The sequence below is a fragment of the Chamaea fasciata genome, unplaced genomic scaffold (genome assembly GCF_029207755.1).
Source record: "Chamaea fasciata isolate MVZ Bird 193981 ecotype frontalis unplaced genomic scaffold, bChaFas1.0.hap1 SCAF_4, whole genome shotgun sequence".
In the NCBI taxonomy this organism is placed as follows: domain Eukaryota; kingdom Metazoa; phylum Chordata; class Aves; order Passeriformes; family Sylviidae; genus Chamaea; species Chamaea fasciata.
This window is the reverse complement of record NW_027094089.1, coordinates 46,109,738-46,119,421: the sequence shown is the minus strand read 5'-3', so window position 1 is coordinate 46,119,421 and position 9,684 is coordinate 46,109,738. Positions and strand designations below refer to the sequence as shown.

Sequence of the window (9,684 nt, the reverse complement as noted above, 5' to 3'; positions counted from 1 at the left end):
TAGGGTGTCCCAGAGTGTCCTCACCCCCTATTCCAGAAGGACACAGAAGGGTTTCCTTCAGCTTCCTTGTGTGCCCAACACCTACAGTATGGATAACCCTAACACTGTCTGTGGAACAAGTAATGAGATGGTGTGAATACCATTCTTATAGCTGGAGATCATCCCCTGTCTTTAGTGCCCCTGAGACATGATGCTGAAGTTCAGGAGTAGCAAACCTGACAGAGCATCCCAGGAAAAACCTAGGATGTTCTTCTCAGGGAAATGGAGTGCCTTGAAAAGTGGGCTTCCAGCTCTGTTATCCGGTATCCATGTCTCCTGCCTTCATGCTAAGGAGGGTTGACATGAAAATTTTCCCCTGCCACCTGAGCTCTGCTCCATTCTTTGTGTGGCCCTGTCCCAAAAAGAAGTATCAGAGATAACTAATCTCTACCAACACCATCAGGAGTTTGGAGAAGCTAGGTGAAAAAGGAGGCAGAGGAGCCCCAGTGAAGACAAGAACTTGCCTCCAAGTGTCTTGTGAGCAGTCTGCATCCACACTTGTCTACTTCCACTTTTCGCCTCCTGGTTTTTTTCACTGGTTTTTTTGGGGGGTTTTTGGGATTTTTTTTTTTGGGGGGGGTTTTGGGGGGGTTCTTTGGTTTGTGGTTTGGTTTTTAGGTTTTTTTTTTTGGTTGGTTTGGGTTTGTTGTTGTTGTTTATTTTTTTACTCTAATTTTAGCTTTCTTAATAAGTGCAACCTCAAATGGACTGAAATGGAAGTAAAATAAGAAATAAGAGACCTGTTGTCACTTCTGACACTAAGGATTGGAATCTTTCCAGCCTCTCAAAGACAGGTGTATAGCAGTTCTGCTCTGACAAAAAACCTTTGCTCACTGCTATATTCTAATATTCTAGATTTGATTTTTTTTCTTTTTCCCTGTCCATTAGGTCTGTTCAGACATGAGGATCAGCAATAAGCCACAAAGGACAGAAATATGTTTGTCACCTAACTACATCAGGCCTTTTTGTGACAATAAGTGTCTACAGAGCCACAGTGAAGGTAAAGTCAGTGTTGGAGTTGAGTATTAGAGCAGAGGGAAAATTTACAGAGGAGCTGCGTAAACCAGAAAAATTAATCTGCCTATGGTAACAGACTCAAGAAGTGGGTTCCTAGACTGTTCATTAATTAAGCTTGGAGACAGGAAAGATTATTGCATTAGGAATTATGCTTAATAAAGGAGGCATCTGCTCTGGAGGAAAAGTGTATCTCCTAGTGCCTGACGTTTTTCCTGTATTTGTACATATCTGGAAGGAATTCCTCCCCACGTACCTACAGCTACGATTTTCTTTTGTCCTACATATCCATCACAGGATAACCCTGTGATGACTATAATGGAGTGTCACCTGGAATGCATTTTCCTGTGCCTTGGAAGAATATCTTATGCATGGATCCTGCATACATTATTTAAATGGAGGAACTAAGAAAATGGCATAAAATGTGTTCATCAGCTTGACTGACAGAGGTGTTGCACACCTGCAGGTCAGTGGAAAGTGGGGACAGAGGCATCTCCTCTTTTGCATTCTGAGAAATTCTAAGGTTATTGAAGGTTTTTAATGGTGCAATCAAATCATTATAAGCAAAAAGCTACAAAATCAAATTCAGAACAATGAATGCATCAGTTCATCAATGGAACAGTTCCAGCCATCTGGTATTCATATGCTCTACACTGGGGCTGCTATTGTACAGACAAAAATGACCCAATCTTACCTTCCAGCAAGAGCTTTCATTAGCTAAATATATCCGAATTTTCAATTGTTCAGCTAGTATTACAGGCTCTATCCTGTGTTTTGGAAAGGCTGGGGTTTGGGGTTTGTTTTTTGTTGTAGTTGTTGTTGGTTTTTTTTTTGTTTTGTTTTGTTTTGTTTTGTTTTGTGGTTTTTGTTTGTTGTTGTTGTAGTTGCTTTCAGTTTTGGTCAGTTAAAGCTTCAGTCCCACAGTACTTCCCCTTTGGGTTTGTGTGTGTGTTACCCATCCCATTGTGGACCTGGCATCTCTTGGAAAACATTTAGTGACTTCTGCTGCTGAAGCTCTAGAAGAGAGAGAAGGGGCCAAAAGTAAAACTTAAAACATTAAGACTCTACTAAGAAAGACTGTCTCTTGAAGGAAAAATTCCACTGTAGGACTGAGTTTTTCACTTAGCATTATTTACTTTTTTCAAATGATAACTCCAGCAGCTTTTCAAAGCCCACATAATCACAGAATGGGTAAGACTGGAAAGGACTACAGCAGTGCTCAAGCAGGATCATCCCAGAGCACATAGCATGGGATTGTCCAGTCACTTCTTGAATATCTCCAGTGAGGGAGAGTCCACAACCTCTGTGAGCAGCTTGCTCCAGTTCATAGTCACCTACAGAGTAAAGAAGTTCTTCCTCATGTTCAGGTGAAATTCCTGAGCATCAATTTCTGTACATTGCCTCTTGTCCTATTGCTTGGCACCACTGGCACCACCAAGAAGAGCCTGGCTCCCTACTCTTGGCACCATCCCTTCAGATATTTATAGATGTTGTAGAGGTCCCCTCTCAGTTGTCAGTTCTTAAGGCTGAACAGGCCCAGCTCCCTCATCATTTCCTTGTAAAAGAGATGTTCCAGCCCCTTGGTTGTCCTCTGCTGGACTCACTCCAGGAGCTCCATGTAAGACCTGACATTTAAACAGACCAAACTGATGTGCAAAGTTATATACAGTACAGATGCATCCATGTGACTTTTTCTGAGCACTTTATTTTTTTTAAGCCTGTGAATGAGTATGCCACTCAATTTACTGGTGTACAAATATCATCCAGTTCAAGAGGAAAGGGCACAGACAGGCTAAATTATGGATTTCAGATGCTGTCTATTGACTAAGGATCACAGCTGGATCAGGATTTTATAATCTTTGGACCTTGCAGTTATAGCCAAAGCTATGGCTGGAGCAATGGACCCAATGGCTGCTGCCGCAGTTGCTGGAAGTAAAGCTTTCCTTGCTTCCCTGTATCCTCATGAGAAGAGGGATTCCAACCATTTCATGGCAGACCAAAGCTCTGTGCTTGATGAGAAGACAAAACAGAACAGCATTATCTATCCGGTCATCCCTTTACAGCCTACAAACAAATGTTTTTTCAACAACCTGGGAAACAAAAGGCTGAATGAGTAGGAGTGTTCAGGCAGCATAAACGTAGAGCTTCCCTGAAGCAGCGGTGCTGACCCAGCCCCAGGCTCCAGCACAGGTGTTCCATAGAGCTGAAGGGCACGTAGGAGTGTTCAATGCTGCAGCCATCCCATGGGAGATGCCCCTGCCACCTTCCCTTCATGGAACGTGCAGCCACCCCTGAGCCTGTGTGTACCACAAAACCATGGCTCCTCCTCACTGTCTTGCCTCCCTCACCACAGTGAAGTCACAAACATCAGCTCCCTGGCCTCCCATCCAGGACCCTCCTGGCAACCTGCTGCCCCCATGCTTGTCCCCGACAAACCCCATGTACTTCACAGAGCCACCAACTCTCTTTGATGCATCTCACAGCGTGTGATTGGTAAGATTCTTAACAGTAACACAGAGGCTTATGGTTCAGTATGGGTTGTTACTGGATTAGTGACGAATGCACTGAACTCCTTTGCATCTCTGGCAGCATTTTGCAAACACTAGTCCAGTCATCTCAGGGCAACATGGAGGTTACAAGTGCCAGGACAAACCCAAAATTTCTTTCACAAAGAGCCCTTAGACCTGGTCACTCAGACAGACATTGCTCTTATTTCTGGTGCAGGGATTGTCTAAACAGCCTTATCTGACTTAGATTTTGCCATAGAGGCTATGGTAATCAACCATCTCCTCTACTTTTGTGGACATATTCCTAATCCTCAATATGCTCAGGCAGCTATGGGCACCCATTTTTCCTTCAATCCTGGCCTTTCAGTCCTGCTGTTAGGGGCTGGGCATGGACAGAAAGCCATGAAGAGCCAAAGCTTGGCTCCCAGGAGCACTATGGCCACATTAACTTTGCAGCAATCTGCTACACTTCAGAAGGATTAGGATATCCTCAGAACCAGACAACAGGAGGCTGAAGCAGAGAGAGAGAGTTTCCATGGAAAGACCTGCTCTTTTGCTTGAGAACTTAGAGGAGTTTGTGGCTCACAGAATGCAATGAACTGCTGCTGCATCATAGCAGGAACCCAGAGGAGACTGAACCAAGGCAGAAGCACTGCCACAAAACAAAGATGACATAGCTTTATGGATAGGGATGCTTTCTTTCTGTGAGATTTCTGATGTGTCTGAATTTTTCTCTGGAAAACAGCATGTTTTCTAACTGTAGGTAATGTTATTTGCTCAGATTCCTCTGCATCTGTTCTGAACAGAGATGCCCAGTAAGTGAGCACCAGACTTCAGAGTATGTACGTAACAAATGAGCAAAAATTAAACTCCAGAGAGTACTTTATTGTTTGTGAATTGTTGAAGCTGTTCTTTGTAATGTACACATGCATTAGCAATCTACTACAAATGTTGGGACTCTAAGAAATAAAAGCTGATCAATAAAAAGTGAAAATACTATTCAAGGTCTCTAATAATTCTTATTTCAGATAGTGCTGAAGGATGCCATTTTTTTTTTCACAGGAATTAGTAGTGACTCATAGAATGTTTCAGTCAAAGCATCCATTGCACTGAAAATTTCATCACATTTCCAATCCATAATTAAATTATCCATTGCTACCCACACCTGAGTATGTTGCATAGAGAAATGACAGAATTAAGAGACATCTTAAGTGTAAATTCCCAGATTTATTTTTTTTTTTTAAATTAAAAGCATCAGAGGTACTTTCCAGGCCTAGACTAAAGGAATTAGATGTTTAACTTTTCTGGGTTTCCATGACTTATCTTGCTGCCACACAGTATGAATGCTGAGAATTAAATATAGGTATATTAATGTCTGCACATGTTAAGCATAGTTATTATTTGAATCAATTCAGTAAATTGAGCACATGAAACTTACATGGTTTGTTCTGGAAACAGAAGTTTTTCCAGACTGAGGGATGTGAAAACTACTCCCCTATCTAATGCAATTCAGTACATCTGTCTGTGATTATATAAACACATCTCAGACCACAGAGTACCACAGCCAAGTCTCATAGCAGTTACATTCATTAAACATGTGATCTTCCCTGGACCTTCAATATTTGCCTGTTTGTAAGATTTACTGGATATTCCCTATATTTTCTATTTAGAGCAAGAGTGACTGATGGAGAATTAATGACATTATCCTTGAATAAATGACAAGTCAGTATTTCAGGACTGAGTGAGCATGCCTGAAGTCACTAACAGAAAACAAAAACTGGAAAAACATTGCTGCTTTAACTACATCAGTTTGCTGAAAGTGGACTCAAAACCAGTTTTCTTTAAAATGTTTGCTGTCGTTTTACCTCCATATAATTCCATCTCAGCCTTTTCCCATGGACTCAGGTCTGCTATTTTCCACTATTTTCCTTCAGGGGTCAGTAGCTAGAGTTGCTGCTGAGGACATCCTAACCAGCAATTTTTGAGTATAGAGATACTAAGCAGCAGTGATTTCCAATTTGCAGATGTAGTAACTCTTAGCAGCAAGCACTGTCTTACTGAAGAAGACTCTGCATTCCTGAGGTTGTAGGTCTCACCCAGAGATATGCAAATCTTGTCAGGTCACCCTTTGCTTGAAGCATTAATTGCTTTCAAGTTAATCTTGGTTCTTATAGTGGTATCTGGGCAACTGGCTGAGGACAGGACAGGTTTTCTACACATGTAACAGGCAGTTTGTATCCCCAAAAGATGAGTAAAACCTGGTTTATAATGAAGCTATAGCAGATATACTGCCTCCGGACTGGAAGAATCAATTTTGCATTCTGAAGACCTGCTCTCTAATCAGTGATTCATGTATGTCATCCCTTTTCTGCCACCAGGGGAGGACACCTGCAGTTTGAGCACACCGTTTCGAGACTGCCAATGCCCAGCCCAGATGTGGCCTGTGCATAGGTGAGAAAACTACCAAGGCCTGTCACCATAATTGGTGCATAGATGCTAAACCATCTCTAAGAGCTTGTAACAGAACATGCTTTTTGGTCACCTCCTGCAAACACTTGGTAGCTTGCTTTGAACAGGTAGAAGATGAAATCCAGCACTTTCCAAAGTTAATAGCCTGCTGAATACTTAACAAAACTTTCCAGCATGTTGAAGTCTAGTCTCAGAGCAAAATTACAATGCTGAGTACAATCACAAGGTATGTGTTGTGACAACTACTTCCTAAAGAGAAAGCATTTCACCAGCCACGGCAGCTAGAGACCTGCTCTCATTGATGCCAAAAACTTTGTTAATAACTATACCTGTGGTGCAGCAGATATTACCAGGAGCTATGGTAGACAGTGTCATTACTGTGTGGATGACACACAAGCAAAGATCAGACTTGAGTATTGTCTCCGATGCTTTCTGGTTCCTTGAGAAATATGAGTGCTTTAAGTGTGCTTGGTGCTTCATAATGGGCTTTTGTGCTGCTGGAGGCCCTCATGGCTTGTATAGCTGTAGGAAACCTCCCTAGAAATCTCACTACAGGGGTTAGAAATGCTTAGCCATTTCAACCACTGAACTCTTAAGTGTTGTGTGCAACAATATGTCTTTTCACTTCATGTACATGCAAAAGTGGCCTGTAGATGCTTCAGCAATTCAATTAAATCAGCCTATTTCACAGTAAAAACTTATGGGGGCAGGGGGTGGGGAAGAAGCAATTTGAACCTGGTTTTGTATAATAAAATAATTCTTCTAATCTGGAAAACTATTGTCCAACCCTGTCCCTTTCCACGGATGTGTGCTCGGTGAACCTCCAAATTGAGTATTCCTATGACTGCGGGTCCCAAATGGCTCTCACCGACATCGGCGAGAGATTCGAAAGTTTCACGGGACGAGAACTGTGGCTGCTCCAGGAACACCTGCATACCACCGCCACGCACCCAAACCCCACCGCCCCTTCCCAAGGCAGCCTCCGCGGCCGGCCAAGGCGCGCGGAGGGGAACGAGCAGCCAACGCGTGGGGTCGGCGGGGCGAGCGGGCACACCTGGGCCCCGCCCGGCGGAGGCGCAGGCGGAGTGAGTGTGGACGGAGCCAAGTCCGTCCCGGCCCGTCACTCTCCTCCCCGTCCCGTCCCGTCCCGTCCCGTCCCGTCCCGTCCCGTCCCGTCCCGTCCCGCTCCGCTTCACTCCACTCCACTTCACTCCGCTCTGCTCTGCTCTGCTCTGTCCCTCCCCGTCCCACCCCTCATTCCTCCCTCCCTCCCTCCTTCCTTCTCTCCCCTCCTCCCTCCCTCTCTCTGTGCGCGCCGGCGGCGGCGGCGCCGCGCTCCCTCCAACCGCGCCCGCGCAGCCCCCGCAGGTAAGTGCAGCACGGCGGGCTCGGGGGCGGAGCGGGGCGGGGGGGTCCAACCATTCTCGCCCGCGAAAAGGTGCCCGCTTCCCATTCCCCAAGGGCTCTGTGCCCACGGCGCCCTTCTCTCTTTGGCGTTTTCTCTCGTGTTTCCGAACCTGGTCTAAGTCCCGAGGCGCGCAGTGGTGTACGGGGCGGCGCGCTTTGTCGGGGGCCCTCTCCGGCCAAGAGCTCCTTCGGAATGGGCTGGAGCGGGTTCGAGGCGTCGGGTCGGGCTGCTATTCCTGCTGGACTAACTTGTCCAGGGCTGCCCTGGAATAAGTAATGGACACTTGTTTGATTAAGGAACACGAACAGGACTTACTTGGGGTCTGCCCTCTCCTTTTTTTTTTTTTTTTTTTCGTCACCCCTTCCCTCCCGAAATCTCTTTGGATTTATTTATACCAAATTAAAACAGTGGAAAAAGTCCGAGATAAAAAAAAATGGTTGCCACCTCTGTCTCCTGACTTCCTCAGTCCTTCGAACGAAGAGCCTGCTCAAGTCCGGTGGGAGCAGTGTCAGTGTATCCGTGGTATTAGCAAAGCTAAAGGACGGGGAGAAGATAGATGAATGAAAGCATAAGGGTGTGATTTATTAAAGAAAGACCGGGAGCGGGGGAACAGGAGGGAAGCTAGAGGACAAAAGCCGTTAGCAAACTGAAGTGAGAAGAGAGAGGTGGAATTAGAGGCACCAAGTTTCTTCCTCTCTCTTCTTTTCCTATGGTCTTTTTGAATAGCTCCGCAGTGGGAACCGTCCCAAAAAACTGCTTCCTGTGGAAATATGTGAAAAGTTTTCATTATCACAAAAATGTTGGAATGTCTGAATTTAATTTTCTTGGGGTTATCTCTGTGAAGCAAGCTCACACCTTCATGATTTCAGTTGTCTGTGAATGTTAGAGGCTGCCTAAATCCCCCCCCCTTTTTTTTTTCCTTTTTTTTTTTTTTTTTTTCCATCCCTCGCTCCAGGTTTGGGTTGGTTTTCGGGGGGGGGGGGGTGGCGGGAAGTTTAAAATTGGAGTTGTTTGCTTGTTTGGGCTTTTTTTTTTTTTTTTTTTTTTTTTTTTTTTTTTTTTTATTGGGGTTTTTTTGAAGTTCTAAAGCAAAGTTACTTGGGGGAGACCCTGTAGGCATCTTGTGTTCTCAAAGTGTGGGTGAATTGGGTTAGCTGCAATCTTTTTACTGCTAAGAACTGCTGCAACTCTTATCTTTTCAAAGAAAGTTTTTGCATATTAGGTCAGGTTTGGTGTGTTGTACCGTTTGGTCTAAAATGAATCACTCTCAGGTCAGGGAGTCATGTTACAATTTGGCGGCCAGGGCTGTGTGTTACTCTTGTGCGAGGATGGGCCATACCGCAGTACTAAAATAATATTTCTGGCAATTTCAGCAGTGGACTGAAGCAATACTCTGTGTGCACAGGCGTAAGTGAAGATCTGCCCTGCAGCTTGCTATTACAGGCTATAGGCGTGCCACATGTTTTTCCTTAACTGATATGTGCTCAGACTTACAAAGCAACTTGGTAGGTCTGCGTTTTACTGTTGTTTTTATTAAATATTAACCACACAAAATTAAATGCTGTTTTGCTCCAGAATAGCTTGGCACTTTCTCATCGTGTGCAGTTGTATATGAGTGGTGGTTTTCCTTTCTGTACGGCAAATAGCTAAGGAAATGTTACTTAGAAATACTGAGAAGCACTGCTGCATGATCAGTGTGGTGTCGTCTTTATCACTCCCTATTACGGATTGCAGTAGTTAGACTATTGGCTGCGATAAACCTTGTTCTGAGAACTTAGCCGTAGCAGTGCTGGTTGAAGAGAGGAAAACGTTGGCTGATGTCTGCTTTCTCTTCCTCCGCTCTTCAAAACAAATATTGAAGGTGGAAAGGTTAAATGGCTTTTGGGACAAAACCCATGGAAAATACAAAATTAAAATAACGCCACACTGCATGCCCATCTTTAATATGTGAACTCCACGTGTGAGTAACAGACCATCTTATCACTGTGAGCAAAAAATACTTTATGGTCATGGGGTTTTCATCAGTAGTTCTGGAAGATTTTAACTGAAATGTAATTCCTTCTCTGCTTAAAAATGGGAAGAATTAAAAATCAGTCTTTAACTTGGTCTTATATTGTCACTCAATTAAACTCTTTGGGGAATCCAGGAGAGGCTGTTGAAGAAAGCGTTTTGCTCTGCTTTGTACTTACATGGGATTCACTTTGATACCACTGTGATGAGCCCTTAATAACACCTTAATGGATAGTT

At 44.1% G+C, this 9,684-nt stretch overlaps 1 protein-coding gene across 1 annotated transcript in view; it reads left to right on the top strand.

Annotated features, from left to right (window-relative positions):
* Positions 1–7,330: 7,330 nt before the first annotated feature.
* Positions 7,331–9,684, top strand: part of LPAR1 (lysophosphatidic acid receptor 1) — a 72,587-nt gene continuing 70,233 nt past the window's right edge. Inside the window, exon 1 of the mRNA XM_066181453.1 lies at positions 7,331–7,397. The gene's annotated coding sequence lies outside the window, so the exon portion shown is untranslated. The remainder of the gene's footprint in view (positions 7,398–9,684) is intronic.